A 17,469-nucleotide genomic window follows, 5' to 3' on the forward strand; every position below is an offset into this window, starting at 1 on the left:
ATTTGGAATTGATTTTGGTGCTGGGTGATATATAAGGATCTAGTTTTCTTTTGTTCCATGTGTTGAACCAGTTTTGCCAGCACCGTTTGTTAAAGAGGCTATCTTTCTTCCAGACTATTTTTTAGCTCCTATAACCCTTTTCTCTATATGTCTTTTAGCATAAGCAATTTCAAATTAGTGTGTGTTTGTGTGTGTGTGTGTGTGTGTGTGTGTGTGTGTGTGTGTGTCTGTGTCTGTGCCTGTGTCTGTCTGTATCTGTGGCTTAAACTTTGGGTAGGGCCCAAGCACTGTCCTTGAACTATATTTGCTCAATGTTAAAACTCTGGCACTTGATGCGCAGCTCCACATCCTGCTATTTTTCTTTTTGGTTGTTAATTGGCGATGAGAGTTTCATGAATTTTTCTGCCAAGGTTAGCTTGAAGTGTTGATCCTCAGATCTAACCCTCCTGGCTAGCTAGGATTATAGCCATGAGCTCCTTGTATCCTATTTCTTGAATCTTATTTAAAACACAGAGCACAGTGGAGCACGAATAAATGATTCAGAAGAAAATTTTTCTTTAACAATATAAGAGAAATTCTTCAAAGCCTTAAAAATGAAGTTTCACTTAATATTTTTAGGTAAATAGATACTCCAAATTATAAATAATTTCCTAAATGATGTTTCAGTTTAGTTATAATCACTTCTAAATTTTCTAAAGAACAACAGTGTTTTTTCCTTGGAGAAGCAAGCTTCTTTCATGCTAGAAAATAAGTTTATGATGGGTTCTTAATGTCAACAACAAAATAATAACGCCATCAACTTGATCGAGACATTTGTTAACATGACCAGTTGAACATTAAGATGTTCTATAAATGAAATTTCTGGTTAATGGTCCATTATTTGCCACAACAACGTCAAATGAGTGCTTGCTGTCTAGAGAAACAACATGCATGCTTGACATCCTATTGCTTTCCATTCATAGGTCAATTCTGAGGTCAGACAACACCCCAGTTCAATCCTTTCAAGTAAGAACCAGCTACTGATTTCAAAGTCACCTTCACACAAAGATCAGTTCCAGACAGTATAGGAGAAAGGACCATGAAAAGAGCTATATACAAATCTATCCATATGTATCATCTTTCTTTCTCTTACAGAGCCAGAAGAAATATGATTTTATGTATCTTTATCTGGCATTTTAAAAGTTATACTTTACATTCTATTGGCATATTCACTTTAAAGTTCCATAGGTTAGGCAACTTATTTACAGAACAAATTTTCCCCTGCCCCTCTCCTCTACATTCCAGATCTCTCTCTCTACTGCTGTAGCTATTTCTTCTGGAATATAATTCCATAATTGTAAATAATATGCGTATAATCTGCTCTTTAAAATTTGTTTCATATTCTTGATGAAGACAATGAAGACTGGTCATTCTTACATAATCCCACATCTTCCTCACACTCCCTCTCACTCTCTCCTCACTGTGGGTTTCTATATTGAATTTGGTTTAATAAATATTCAGTGCTTAGAGTGTTAGGATTCTATAGTTTATCACCAAGGAAGATAGTGTTGTATGATTACTTTTTTCTAATTTTTAATTTTACCCTGAATTAAATATAATAGTTTTCTTTCCATTAACATATATGATTTAGTGGTTAATTCTTTAGCAGAGGCACTAAAAATCATCCAAGTTGGTTGAATGAAGTGGTTCATGCCTGTAATCATAGCTAGTTCAGAAGACACCATGGAAGGATTGTGTTTTAAAGCCAGTCAGGATGAAAAGTTAGAGACATGACCTCAAAAAACAAATTGGTCTTGGTGACATACTTCTGTAATGTGGGCTGCATGGGAAAAGGCATAGGTAGAAGGATCATGGTGTGAGGCTGCCCTTGGCAAAAACCTAAGATTCTATCTGATAAATAATTTCATCACAACAATAATGGAGGTATGGATCACATGCTAAAGTACCTGCCTACCAAGTACAAGACCCTGAGTTCAAACCTGAGTATCACCAAACAATCTCCACAGATGTACTAAGAAGGTTATAATATATATTTCTTTATTTTGCTTCTTGCTGTCATTTTCTCAGGAACTGTGCCCTCTAAGCCTGCTATAAAGGGCTAATTTTCAGCATCTTCCTTTCATACCATCCTCTGATTTCCCTTCACTTCTCTTCCATTGAACCCCGTGTTTCTGGGATTTTTTTCCCAGTTCTGGAGCTTGGGACTCAGGGCCCAAGCACTGTCCCTAGCTTCTTTTTGCTCAAGGCTAGCACTCTACCACTTGAGCCACAGTGCCACTTCCAGCTTTTTCTGTATTTGTGGTGATGAGGAACTGAACCCAGGGCTTCTTGCATGCTACATAAGCATTCTACAAATAAGCCACATCCCCAGCCCTATTCCTGGGATTTTTCTCACTTGATTTCCAAAATAATTTTGGTATAGCATACAGTTCCCTGATAAAGGTCCTATGGGAGGTAGAATTTTGAGATATCAAATATTTTAAAATGTATTTATACTGTACCCTGTTTCATAACAGTTGGGAATCCATACAGAATTTTAAAAAGTTTTTAAACTTTATTTTCCAACCCTTTTAAAAAATATTTATGCCATGATGTCATTAATTCACCTTCTTTCTCCTTGTTTTGGTTTTCTGAGACAGTGTCTTACGTATTGCACTGTGATTTTCTTGCCTCAGCCTCTTGAGTGCTGGGCTTTGCAAGCATGTTCTTCTCCATGCTTGCATTTTTGTAATGTTGTGTTGTACATTTATGTTCATTTAGTCTTTAGATTGCCCCAATCCTTCTGTTTTCAGTATGAGAAAACTTACATGGCATGTCTACATTTCTGCAATTCAAATGCCTCTAGTAAGCCTGCCTCAGAGAATAAATTATGAGTTTTCTGATCAAGGGTATGTGTGTAAATATGGAGGGGAGTGTTGGGGGACAGCTGTGCCTTTAAGAGGCCACAGCTGGCTTTAGCCCATCCCCTCTTCTTCTGCCTTTAACAGGAAGAGAAGCCCCCAGCCTCTGGGGCGAGCACGTGTCTGATGGCCGGGGACCCCAGAACCCAGTCCTTGGGGGGCTGGGCCTCCACCCACAAAGGAAGTCCCCTGACATCATTTGATGGATAGCCCTCGTGGACAACCTGTTGTCCCTCTCCTATGCCCGCCTTTCGGGGTATATCTGTGGCTCCTCATTTGAATAAATCAGATGTCCTAGAGGCGGTCTCCAAGACCAACACGCACTCATGTCTTTCCTTGGGCTGGCAAGCATGGGGTTTCGCAACCACACACTAACCGAGGCTAACCCGGGACCCCGCTTCCACATCTAATCCCTATCAGCCGGGGGGACGTGAGAGAGTGAGTATGGATCCTACACGGAAGAGATAAATAAGCCCAGCCTGGGCGGGGCTGGCTCTCACTGGTCGGTCCCTCTTGCCCTTTTCAAAGGTGGCTCCTTTGATCTTGCTTTCTCCAGGCCCGCTTTAGTTCCAATCTGGTCTGACCTTCTGCCAGTGGCAAAGATGGTGCTTTGCTCTGGCGGTGGGGGAAGGGCTGTCTTCCAGAAGCTGCTCTGTGGGCGTGAGTGAGAATATCTTTCGTGGGTTACTCACGCTTTCTCTGTGATTTCAGGTCGTCCGTGCTCAGCTGCCGTCTGGAGGATTTCTCCCTGGTCTCCACTGTGTGCTTTAGCTGCGCGGAGTGCAGGTTGCTGTGCCGGGTGCTGTGCCGGCACCGGCACTGGCATGGCAGCAGGAAGCAGCCGGAGCTCAAATCTGTGTTTTCAGACAAGCAAAGTGGATTTTTCCTTCCTGGCCAGAATCCCTGTACTGTTAGAACTTACTCTGGCTGTCTTTCTAGGAGTAAAAGTTTCTATGGGGTGAGAAAACTGCAATGTCGGAGGGAGCTCAGCTAGTGCTCTGTTGCTCCTCCGCCGTCTTCCCGGAAGTCTCCTGTAATTACTGTTGACTACTTTCATTCTTGGAATTTTCTCTCCCCTTGTCTTCCTGTGATTCTCTACTCTTCTTATTTAACTCTAACCAACCTAATTGGAGCTGACCAGTGTGCACATGTCTTCAACATAAGGATTCTTTTTCTCTTCTAAGTAAGTTTCTTTAAATCTGTCCTTTCATCTGCCGTAGTTTAAGCTCAGTATGGGTATTATCTCCAACCTAAGGATATTACATCAGATTCCTATCTGGCTTTTTGTCACCAGCTCTACAATACATATTAATCACAGTTACCTTTCTAAAACATAAATTTTCTCATATTTATAGCTTATCCAGAAACTCTTATAGACTCCCTAAATCTTACTTTAGAAATCCATATTTCTCAGAACTCTTCAAAATGACCATAGTACACACCTGTAGGTTTTCTAATAGGAATTGCCCTATTAGTGCTACCAATTTGACTCAAACTGTGTGTTGTACAAGCATACCAATCATCCTCTTAACTTTATTCTTTTGCTCATGACATCTCTTCCATACTTGATGTCTTAGTTTTTCTTTTTGTTCACATAGTTTTAGCATTGCAAGATCTTGTTCAAGTCAGTCTGCCCAGGAAAATGTTCCAACTGATATATGATGTTGACCATCATTCCATGGCTTCTTGGTTACTTCTGCTTTCTTCTTGGTTATCTTCTGTAGAGAAGTTTGTATTTTTATACTTTCAATTATATGAGTTGTTTATATTCTGGGGAAAAGTCTTTTAGCTGATACATGACTAGAAAGTATATTCAATGTCTTTTCAAGTGATTACTTTTTCCACAAAGGGTACAAAGTGTCTTGTTAAATTTGATAAGTTCCAATTTTCCCTGTTCTTTTGTCACTTTCACTTTGGCTGATGTATTTTAAGAAAACTTTGACTCATCAAAGGTCATGAAAATGTATGCGCATAATTCATTCTAAGAGTTTTATAATTTTACCTTGCTCATTTAAGTCTATGATTTAAAAATAACCAATGAAAAAGGGGGCTGGAGGCATGACTCAAGGGATAGAGAACGTGAGTCAAGCATGAGTCAGAATTCAATCTTCACTGCTGTAAATGCACTGAATCATGTAATAAATCAAACATATACTAAGAAAACAGTTCACTGTAGAGTATGGATAATATCATCTTTTTATGGATAAGTGGAATCCTAGCTATAAATCTCTGCTGCTGCCCAGTACTCTGAGGAAGTATCATCCTGCATAAAGCTAACTGAGAACCATCAAAATTTTCAGTCATTCAAGATATAGGTTCTGTCAAGCATGTAGCATTTTAATATCACCATAGGTTAAACTATTAACCAGGTTTTAGTGGCTCATGCCAGTTAGTTACTCAGGAGGCTGAGATCTGAGAACGATCATTCAAAGACAGCCTGAGCAGGAAAGTCCACGAGACCCTTATCTTCAGTAAACTAACAAAAGAGCTAGAAGTAGAGCTATGGCTCAAATGAGAGCATACTGGTCTTGAGCAAAAGATACTCAGGAACAGTGCCTAATCCCTATATTCAAGCCCCAGGACCAGCACAAAAAGATATTATAGGTTAGAGTAGTATAAGCCAGAGAATATTTGTACAAGTTTTACACTACTCTTGTAAAATGTGTTCCCACCAATTTTCTTCTTTTTATATTTATTTAAATGAATTGTCAGAATTTCATTTTATTATTGCTTATTGTTGTGTATCAAATTCCAATTCATGAAGACCTGGGGAAGACAGCAGAGGAGCATCACAGCCCTAACTAAGCTCACTCTGAGATCCCACTTTTCCCTCTCCAGAGAAACATTTGCTCCCAGAAAGACAACCCAAGTAAGTTATAACAGTATAGGGATTCTGGCCAGAAATGAAAAATGGACTTTGCTGATCTGAAAAGACAGATTTCAGCACCAACACAGCGCCTGGCCCTCCATGCACCTAAAGCACACAGCGGTGACCAGGAAGAAATTGACCAGACGGCAGCAGACAGAGGTGAATCACAGGCTTGAGCACAGATGGGCCAAAATTCTAGAGAAAGCATGAGTGCCCCACGAAAGACACTCTCATTGGCGCCCACAGAGCAGCATCTGGAAGCTAGCCCTTCCCCCACCACCAGAGCGAAGTGCCATCATTGACTGTGGCATAGATGGGGGTCAGAACAGACTGGAACTAAAGCAGGCCAGGGGAAAGTGTGGTTGAAGGGGCCATCTTTGAAAAGGGCAAGAGTGACAGAACAGTGAGAGCCAGCTCCGCCCAGGAGAAGGTCACCCGCCCAGGTGGGAGGATCTTTCCCCAGGCCAGCCTGGGCTCACAGACTCAGGTAAACTCAGCCAGAGGTGCCCCACCCCGCCCCACACTGCCCCACCCAGCAGCCAGAATTTCTAAAATTAAACAGAAAGCAGTGAGCAGCTACTGGCAGAACGGAACAAACAGATGGGAAAGGTAACAGTTCCCCAGACAGATAAATGTCCCCATTACAGAGGACGCCCAATTCCTACCAACAAACTGAGCTGAATTCCACACAAAGCTCTGCTCAGGAGAAGGTCACCCTGCCCAGGAGGGAGGAACATCCCCTAGGGCAAGCGGCTCTTAGTCAGGTAAACTAGGCCCGAGGTGCCCCGCCCTGCTGAGTCTGCAGTATAGTCAGAGGCAGGTGTTAAACGAAGCAGCCCCAAAGCAGACAGGAGGAGCCATGGTTCCTGAAACTGTTCAGTGTTCCCCAACTGCAGAAGGCACCCAATTCCTAACTTCAAGCTATGTCAACCACAGAGAGCCAGGATTTAACTAATAGGGGAGGAGGGTCAGAGCAGATCCACCCCCTCTAAGCAGAAAGGAAATCAAACAAACCAGCCAAGGAGCAGGAAAGTAGACTGTAGACCATTGCAAGGAAACCAAAGGCTGGAAAGAGCCCACCCAAACAAGAAAGACTACCTTTGGCCTCATATATTTGTCTGTTCTTGTTGTTTCTTATCCATTTTTTTTTACTTTTTTATTTTTTATCTTTCATTTTTGTGTTGTTGTTTGTTTGTTTGCTTTATTCTTTTTTGTGTATTTGTATTTCTGTATTTTTTCTTTGTTTCTCTTTTCACATTTTTTTCTTTAAAATTACTTTCCTTTGACTATACCTTTACTCTTTTCTGTTGACTCTCCATTGTATATCATTTTAATCTTGTTCTTTATTACAATTCTACTCTTCTCCACCTATCCACTTCACTGAAACTAAACCTAAATCATCATCACCCAGTCCTCTTTACTCCATTTTCTTCACTACTCCTAACTTACCCTCCTAAATTTACTTCCAGGACCTACAGACTCTACTGACACCTAGTTATTGGCAGACTATATAGAGGGTATCCCTGTTCAATCTGAGTGAGTCAAATGGGTTCATATAGAAATCCCACCAGTCCAAAAAGAAGTAAATTTGCTCATATGGTTATAACCATGAAAGAGTAAATACTGAATACAGGGCTCAGGGTTGGTTGCTATATTAAAATTCTGCATGGACACCAACTCTGCTTTTATATACAAAAAACAGAGGGAAGATATCTGTATGTGATTGTGAATCTTGCAGATTTATAGAACAGGGCTCAGTAAAGTCTGCTTGGGGTCTTAAACAATGCTCACAGGTGGCTATGGATTGGCATTTCCAATCCAAATAGGCAGAAGAAGCACAAGAGAGATGGTAAATCAGGGAATATCATCTCTCACTCAAAACAAACAGGAAATGGAGCAGTCAATCAAAGGCCTAGAAGAGAACCCTCAAAATGCTCTACAAACTCTGCTGATAAAAATGTTAAATGAAAAGTTTGAATCTGTTTAGACAACTATTCTAGAGCATGAGGAGGCCAGCCAAAGATGAATACATCAATCCAGCCATTAATTAATACAGGATTTCATGGCTCCAACAAATGGAAAGGTAAATGAACTTCAAGTGTTCTATGAAAAGATAGCTGACCAGCTAAAAGATTTGAGAGACAGCACACAGAACCAAATTAATGAAGTAAAGAAGTCCACACAGGACTTAAGAGAAAATTATAGCCGACATGGAAGCCATCAAAAAAGACCAGTCAAAAGGAAGGGAGATTCAAAATCAAGTAGCTAGCCTACAAAGCAGACTAGATGAAGCAGAGGATTGAATCTCAGGAACTGAAGATTCCCTAGACTTTATAAAGAAAGAACAGAAAATAATACAAAACCAATCCAATCAGCAAAACAGATCACTTCAGGAGCTCCAAGACACAAACAGGAAGCACAATTTAATGCTAATAGGTATCGAGGAAAACCTCAATAGGAATAGGCAATATGTTCAACAGAATAATAGCAGATAACTTCCCAAATATCCAGAAGGATAGGCCTATACAGATACAAGAAGCATTTAGAACCCCAAACAGACCAGACCAGAATAGGATATCCCACTGACACATTGTGATCAAAACAGGATTAATAGAGACTAAGGAAACAATCCTTAAAGCTGCTAGAGAGAAAAAAACAATCACATATAAAGGAAAACCAATCAGAATTTCTCCATTCTTCTCAGCAGAAACCATGAAAGCAAGGAGAGCCTGGAATGAGGTATGCCACACCCTAAAGAATAACTACCAACCAAGAATACTGTACCCAGCTAAACTCTCATTCATAGGCGAAGGTCAAATAAGGAAAAACAGTTAGGAAAAACTGAAACAATATATCTCCACCAAACCAGCATTACGGAAAATCCGCAAGGATGTCCTACAGAAGGAAAATAATTAAGATCACAAAAAGAGAAATGAATTCTAAATAGAAAATCAGATATTAGAACAAGATTTGGGAAGACACAGCCTTTAAAAAGATCGCTATAATGAAAGTAACAAATGATTATTTCTCAATCCTAACTCTCAATATTAATGGACTTAACTCTCCAATTAAATGACATAGGCTCATAAGTTGGACCAAAAATCAAGAGCCAACTTTCTGTGCCTCCAAGAGACACATCTACCCAGCAAAAGTAAGCATCTTCTAAAAGTGAAAGGCTAGAATAAAATCTACTAAGCAAATGGCCCCCATAAGCAGGCTGGAGTTGTAATCTTAGTGTCAGATAATATTGACTTCAAATTTAAAACAGTAAGACGAGATAAGAAGAGACAAAGAAGGTTTCTACATACTAATAAAGGGATCTCTCCTACAGGAAGATATAACCATCCTAAATATCTACAACCCAAATACAGGAACACCCAACTTCATCAAACAAACACTACTGACTCTAAAAACACTCATAGATCCAAACACATTGATAGTTGGAGACTTTAACACTCCACTGTCACCTCTGGACAGATCAACACGCCAAAAACTGAGCAAAGAAACCTCAGAACTAAACAACTACATAGACCAACTAGACTTAACCGACATCTACAAAATGTTCCGTCCAGCAATAACAGAATATACATTCTTTTCAGCAGCACATGGAACATTCTCCAAAATAGATCACATCTTACAAATTCGGAAGTATCGAAATCATTCCCTGAATTCTCTCAGACCACAATGGAATAAATTAGAGCTCAACTCAAACAGCCACCACAGGAAATCCTACAATTCATGGAGAGTAAACAACACATTGCTGAACCACCAGTGAGTCATTGAAGAAATTAGAACAGAAATTCAAATGTTTATGGAATTAAACCAAGATGAGCACACAAAGTAACTGATCCTTTGGGACACAGCAAAGGCAGTACTCAGAGGAAAATTTATATCTCTGAGTTCCTACATCAACAAACTGGAGAAACATCAATTCAACAACTTAAGGAAGCACCTTAAGCTCCTTGAAAGAGAACAAGCCAATAGACGGAAGTAAATAATTGTAATTAAATCAGAATTAAATGACTTAGAGTAAAAAAAAAAAAGAGAGAAAGAAACCATAAAAAGAATCAACAGAATGAAGAGTTGATTCTTTGAAAAAATTAACTAGACAGACTCCTAGCAAATCTGACCAAAAAAACGAAGACAGCACACCCAAATAACATGATCAGAGGTAAAACAGGTAACATCACCACAGAAAAAAACCAAGATTCAGAATACAATAAGGGAATATTTTGCAAACCTTTACATCAACAAATTTGAGAACCTGGAAGAAATGGAAGAATTCCTAGCAAAAAATTGATATGCCCAAATTTACCCATGAAGATTTAATACTTCTAACCATCCTAAATATCTACAACCCAAATACAGGAACACCCAACTTCATCAAACAAACACTACTGACTCTAAAAACACTCATAGATCCAAACACATTGATAGTTGGAGACTTTAACACTCCACTGTCACCTCTGGACAGATCAACACGCCAAAAACTGAGCAAAGAAACCTCAGAACTAAACAACTACATAGACCAACTAGACTTAACCGACATCTACAAAATGTTCCGTCCAGCAATAACAGAATATACATTCTTTTCAGCAGCACATGGAACATTCTCCAAAATAGATCACATCTTACAAATTCGGAAGTATCGAAATCATTCCCTGAATTCTCTCAGACCACAATGGAATAAATTAGAGCTCAACTCAAACAGCCACCACAGGAAATCCTACAATTCATGGAGAGTAAACAACACATTGCTGAACCACCAGTGAGTCATTGAAGAAATTAGAACAGAAATTCAAATGTTTATGGAATTAAACCAAGATGAGCACACAAAGTAACTGATCCTTTGGGACACAGCAAAGGCAGTACTCAGAGGAAAATTTATATCTCTGAGTTCCTACATCAACAAACTGGAGAAACATCAATTCAACAACTTAAGGAAGCACCTTAAGCTCCTTGAAAGAGAACAAGCCAATAGACGGAAGTAAATAATTGTAATTAAATCAGAATTAAATGACTTAGAGTAAAAAAAAAAAAGAGAGAAAGAAACCATAAAAAGAATCAACAGAATGAAGAGTTGATTCTTTGAAAAAATTAACTAGACAGACTCCTAGCAAATCTGACCAAAAAAACGAAGACAGCACACCCAAATAACATGATCAGAGGTAAAACAGGTAACATCACCACAGAAAAAAACCAAGATTCAGAATACAATAAGGGAATATTTTGCAAACCTTTACATCAACAAATTTGAGAACCTGGAAGAAATGGAAGAATTCCTAGCAAAAAATTGATATGCCCAAATTTACCCATGAAGATTTAATACTTCTAAACAGACTCATATACAGCATTGAAATAAAAACTGCAATAAGAGCTCTCCCATCCAGATGAATTCACAGCAGAATTCTAAAAGGCTGTCAAAAACAGAATTCACACCAGTATTTCTCAAACTCTTCAATGAAATTGAAAGTGAAAGTTCCCTACCAAACACATTCTATGATGCTAGTATAACGCTCATCCCAAAACCAGGCAGGGACTCATCAAGGAAAGAGATCTATAGACCGATTTCCCTGATGAACATCGATGCAAAAATTCTCAATAAAATTCTGGCCAATCAACTTCAAAAGGTCAGCACAAAAAATCATACATTATGACCAAACTGGATTCATTCCCGGTATGCAGAGCTACTTCAATATACCCAGCTCAATCAATGTAATCCACCACACCAGAGCAAGGTCAAGAATCACATGATTATTTTGCTAGATGCAGAAAAAACATTTCATAAAATCCAGCACTGATTTATGATAAAAGATTTGGAGAAACTAGGATTCCAGGGAACATTTCTGAATATAAGTAAGGCAACAACAAACTCCCAAAGAACATTACTCTTAATGGGGAAAAGTTAATGCCATTTCCTCTAAAATCAGTAGCAAGACAAGGTTGTCTGTTCTCTCTATCCTCTTCAACATAGCACTACAATTCCTAGCCAGAGCAAAAAGGCAAGAGGAAGACATAAAGGGGATCCAAATAGGAAAAGATGAAGTAAAACTCCCTCTCTTTGCAGACTACATGACCCTACATCTAAAGAACCATGTAGACTCTATACCCAAGTTACTTGAGCTGATCCAAAACTTTGGCAAAGTAGCAGGATATAAAATAAACCTGCAAACATCGGTGGCTTTTCTATATGCCAACCACCCAAAGACTAAGGCTGAAATCAGGAAAGGAACTCCTTTTGTAATAGTCTCAAATAGCTTAAAATACCTAGGAATAACCCTAACCCAAGAAGTGAAAGACCTCTATGATGAGAACTTTAAAACCATGAAAAGGAAATTAAGGCAGAGTAAGGAAATGGAAAAATCTCCTATGCTCCTGGATTGGGAGGATTAACATTGTCGAAATGGCAGTATTGCCAAAGGCTATCTACAAATTCAATGCAATACCCATTACTATCCCAACACCATTTTTTAATGAAATAGAGGAAGCAATGAAGAAATTCATATGGAACAATAAAAGACCCTGAATAGCAAAAACAATCCTAAGTAGGCAAAACAGTGCTGGAGGAATTACAATATTAACTTTAAGTTGTATTACAAAGCTATAGTACTCAAAACAGCTTGGTATTGGCAGAAGAGGCCTGAGGACCAATAAAACAGAACTGAAGACCCAGAAATGAACCCGCAGAACTATGCCTACTTAATCTTTGATAAAGTAGCTAAAGAAAAAAAGATGGAATAAAGACAGGTTGTTTAAGAAATGGTGCTGGCAAAACTGGTTAAACACCTGCAACAAAGTAAAACTAGATCCTTATAAATCACCCCGCACCAAAATCAATTCCAAATGGATCAAAGACCTCAAAGTAAATACAGATACTCTGAAAACACTGCAAGAAGCAATAGGAGAAACACTTGGGCTCCTTGGCACAGAAAGAAACTTCCTTAACAAAAGGGCAAAAATGCAACAAATCAAAGAAAGGTTGGACTAATGGGACTTCATCAAACTTCAGAGTTTCTGCAGGCAAAAGACACAGCTTGCAAGATAAACAGACAGCCCACAGATTGGGAGAAGATCTTTATTGTCCATAAAACAGACAAAGGCCTCATATCTAAAATATATGCAGAACTAAAAAAATACCTTCTTCCAAAACAAAACTGCAAAGAACCAATAGCCCCCTCATCAAGTGGGCTAAAGACTTACAAAGAGACTTCTCTGATGAGGAAATGAGAATGGCCAAGAGACATATGAAAAAATAGAGGGGTGGAGGAGGCAGTAATGAGGGAGGAGGTAACAAATTGTACAAGAAATGTACCCATGAAACTGTAACCCCTCTGTGCATCACCTTGACAAAAAATAAATAATTATTCAGAAAAAATTCCAATTCGTTTTTCAAATTTGATTTTTTTTGTCAAGGTGATGTACAGAGGGGTTTCATCTGCATACATAAGGTAATGAGTACATTTCTTGTCAAACCTTGTTACCCCTCCCTCATTTTTCTCTCACTTTCCCTTCTGCCACTCTACGCCTCCCCAAGTTCTAAAGTTCATTTACAACATATTGTCTTGTGAGTATCACTGTTACATTGGCTCAACTTTTGTCCTTTCCTCACTATTTTGTTTTTCCCCTTCCCTTACCCAAATCAAATAAATATATATACAAGACACAGGGAACCAAAATGAAATGCAGTGACAACAGGGAATGGACCAAAGGGGAAACAATGAAAGAAATAATAACTTCTAGTTTCCAGATCTTAAGGGGAAAAGACTGAATCTTTCATTTTTAAGTTTCAAGTTAACTGTAAAGTTTCCATAAACAACCTTTATCGGTTGAGAATATTTCATACATTTCAGATTCTGCATAAAATGTGTAGAATATTTTCTGCATGAAAATGTGTTGAATTTTGCCAAGTGACTTTTCCATGTCTATTACAATCATCAGGTGGTGAGAATCCATTATTCTACTAATATACTACAATATAATGACAGTTTTTATAAGTAAAATAGCCTTGGATAGTTTACTGGATCCTTTAATGAGAAACAACTGCCAGAACTTCATGTATGTAATCTTGCTAGGGTTGGTATCTGTAACTGCGCTTGGATTTTTCACGTAGTAAAGAGGGATAATCACAGAAATGGTTGGATAAAAGATGATCTAATTCAGCAGTGATACTCACTAGACATTATGTTGTAAATGAACTATAAATCTTGGAAGTAGAAAAAAATAAACAAAAACAACTTGGGAATGATAGGGGAGAAAGTGAGGGAGGGGATGCCACTATTCAAAAACAAATGTGACCAATTCTTGGCTTATAAAATTGTAACCCCTCTGTATATCATCTTTACAATAAAAAATAAAATTTTAAAATGAGAGGTAAGAATAATGTATAAAGAAGATTTACATAATGTAATAACTGTGTATTTATTGAGTACTTAGGATGTTTTATATTGCTCTTATAATTCGTAATTCTATTTATTCAGTGCTAAAGTGATATGAGATTGATTTATTTTTCCATATAATGGAATGAAGAAAAGTTAACACTAAAGAGATCCTATAATTGTACTGGACCATATGAAATTTAGAGCCAATATGAAATTTACATCTTATAGATTTTGTAAGTTTCATCATCTTTGCCACTTTATACATATCAGTATTTATAGTACTAGGATTTTAACCTTTTTCTTTCCTCTTTTCATTTATTGACTTTCTCTTCAAGGGGATGGCCACAATACTGAAAAGATATGTTCTATTTTTGTTTCTGCAGAGCAAATATATATGATACATAGATAAGATATTTGTTTAAATACATTCTTGGTGATGATAAATCTTATAAAGTCAGACTATTCTATAGAATAAGTGAGACTATTCTATAGACTAGTTGTAATTACTTAGCAATTAGTCTATCAACAACTGCTTAAACAACACCAGAAGTGAAATCAAGTGAGGAAATCAGGGATGACAGTTTCCAAACAGAATCTCTGTCAATATGATGGAACAGCAGGAAGCCAATCAGATAGTATGCCTGGGAGCCTGTGGTGAGAAAAATGCAATAATGCTGAACCTGATGTTTTCACCTGCCAGGTCAGTTTTTTAGTGGGGGAGAAGGAGGGTGTTGTGGAATGAATAAAATTTTAGGCCAAAAATTAAAAAGGGTAATTTAGAATTCTGTTGCCTTTTACCAATTTGATTAACATTTCATTTTACAATCTTAAATTATTACAAATGTTTGAGTGTTGTTCCTTGTAAAGAGACATCTCAAAAGATTCTCTCTCTCTCTCTCTCTATATATATATATGTATATGATGCAGTGCATTAGAACTCACTATTTGTTTTTAAAAATCAATTTTATTTTTTTGATGATGTGGTACTGAGGAATTGAACCCAGGGCCTCATGAATGCTAGGCAAGTACTGTGCCACTAAGCCACATTCCTAGTCATCATTTCTTTTTATTTTTCAAGGATATGTCAAATATATGTACATACCAATAGATCATGTCATCATTCATATTACTGAAATTCCCTCATATAAAGTTGTCAGTATGATACTAGAAACTATGAAACTAGCCATTTTCAGATGTTCCTTTTGGCTTTTCAGTTCTGTAGCAGTAGTTTTGTGGTTTTTTTTTTTTTCTGAATGGATGATACATAATATTGGTAATATTGTCTATATCAGATTCACAGAGGAGAAAATAAAATTCTCTATGACCTTTTCAAGAAGTTAAAAAGATTTAAAATACCTCTCATCTTTTATAGATGACCATACACTTGTTAATTCTCAGTAATGATTAAAATCCAGTACCTATTTCATCACTTTTTATATGCATCACTTGTCAACCATAAACATTTGAATCAATTCAAGTGTTTGATTAATATACAATATCTTAAACCCCTGCATGTCATATCAGATCACAGTAGCGCATGTGAAGAAGTCTGATAATGATAAAGAAAACTTATTGACTTTTTCATATATAACATTCTGCACTATGTTATGGATTAGCTCTTTTAATCCTCAACCTTCCCTTTGCTTAAATTTTATATTTGCTTTAATTTTATAATAGAGAAATGGGAAAACATTAGATGATGCATGACTGTGTGTGGTGGTGACAAATGGGATTAGAAGTTGTCTGGAAGCTAATGTCTTGTCTAAGGTTCTTAATAGTTAAGGGGAGGCATAGATAATGGAAAGGGGAATGCTGTGAGAATACAGTCATAATATTCAATGTGTATATGTGAAAATGGAACTGGAAAATTTCAGGGGAATAGGTGGAGTCAGGAGTGTGGGAAACAGTGATGATGGAAGAGATGACTGATCAAGATGTATTAGACATAAACTGACATATTAAACTGGAACCCCCTTATATAAGTATTTAAAAATAATTAAAATAATAAATGTATTTTTAAAATAATGTGCTTGATTTCAGTTCTCATAGAGTTATTTCCTACTATAGTATTTTTCCCTGAGGAAAACTTGATAGGCGTTTTGTATTAATTATTGCCAACACTTAGTTTCATTCTATTATAAATAAATACTATAATTTTAGACAATAACAAGTTACATGAAGAAAATGAGAAAAGGCTCTGCTAGAATTATTGAACAAATCGTATAAATAATATCAAATATGGACAACTGCTAAAGAAGTAATAATATTAGAGCTAAATGTAATTAGAAGGGGTTAGTTAGGGGGACAATCTATGGGAAAACAAAGGAAAATATTCAAAGAATTGCCTGTTGTGTTTGAGGGTCAGCAATGAGCTCACTGGAAGAAGAGTAAGTTAATATGGTAGAGAGTGTTAAGACATAAAGACATATAATACAGAGCTCTGTAAACAATTAAAAGGTATTTAATTTTTAAATGTGTTGGGAAGGTACCAAAGACCTTTGTTCAAGGAAGTACTATGATTTAGTTTACACTAAAACATAAAGTTATCTTGGATTTGTGCAGCAAGTAGAGACTATAAAACCAATAGACAGAATAAAGAGTAAGATGAAGAGTGTAACACAGAAGTGAAGGTGGCCTGGAAATAGAGTACATAACTGTGAAACTGATAAGATGTACTTTAATTTAAAAAGCATTTTTAAGCAGAGATAATTGGAATTGTTGATGGATTAAATGTAGGGAATTAGCTAGAAAGAAAAATCAAGATTTTTCAATTTATTAAGATTCTAAAAAGAAATAGCATTCTAAAACTAAGTTATTCTTAGCAAATGAGTGTATAACTTCTTGATTTACAGGAAAAATTTTAAAGTGATAAGACAATTCCTATAGACCCTAAACCTAGTTTTCTTTATTACCCTCTTATATTAGCATGGCCAATTTGTTATAATTACTGAATAAGTAATATTTAAAGTACACACCTTATTAAGATTAATGAATAGAGAAATTTTAGGGTACAAATAAAATAGGAAATTATTTAGCACTCTTGCCACTAGGCCATATTCTCAGCCCGGGGAAATTATTTAGCTTTTTTGAAAAAAGGACTCATGCTAAACTGTGAAAACATTGGTATAGGTGAAATAGGGGCTATGCTTATAACTCAGTGGTAGAGCACCTGCCAAGCATGCACAGACTAAGGGCTTCATCCCCAAGACTAAATGTGTAAGCCAATACATTAAAATAAGTTGCAAAAGGTAGACAAAATACTAAAATCACAGAACAAGTACTATGTTGATTCCCCTTGTCTGAATTATTGAAGATAGTCAAG

The 17,469-nt window shown here is 37.2% G+C and overlaps 1 pseudogene; it reads left to right on the forward strand.

The window, feature by feature from the left end:
- The first annotated feature begins 5,810 nt into the window (after positions 1 to 5,810).
- Positions 5,811 to 17,469, forward strand: part of LOC125342993 — a 99,529-nt pseudogene continuing 87,870 nt past the window's right edge.

The sequence above is a fragment of the Perognathus longimembris genome, chromosome 28 (assembly GCF_023159225.1).
Source record: "Perognathus longimembris pacificus isolate PPM17 chromosome 28, ASM2315922v1, whole genome shotgun sequence".
Taxonomy (NCBI): Eukaryota; Metazoa; Chordata; class Mammalia; order Rodentia; family Heteromyidae; genus Perognathus; species Perognathus longimembris.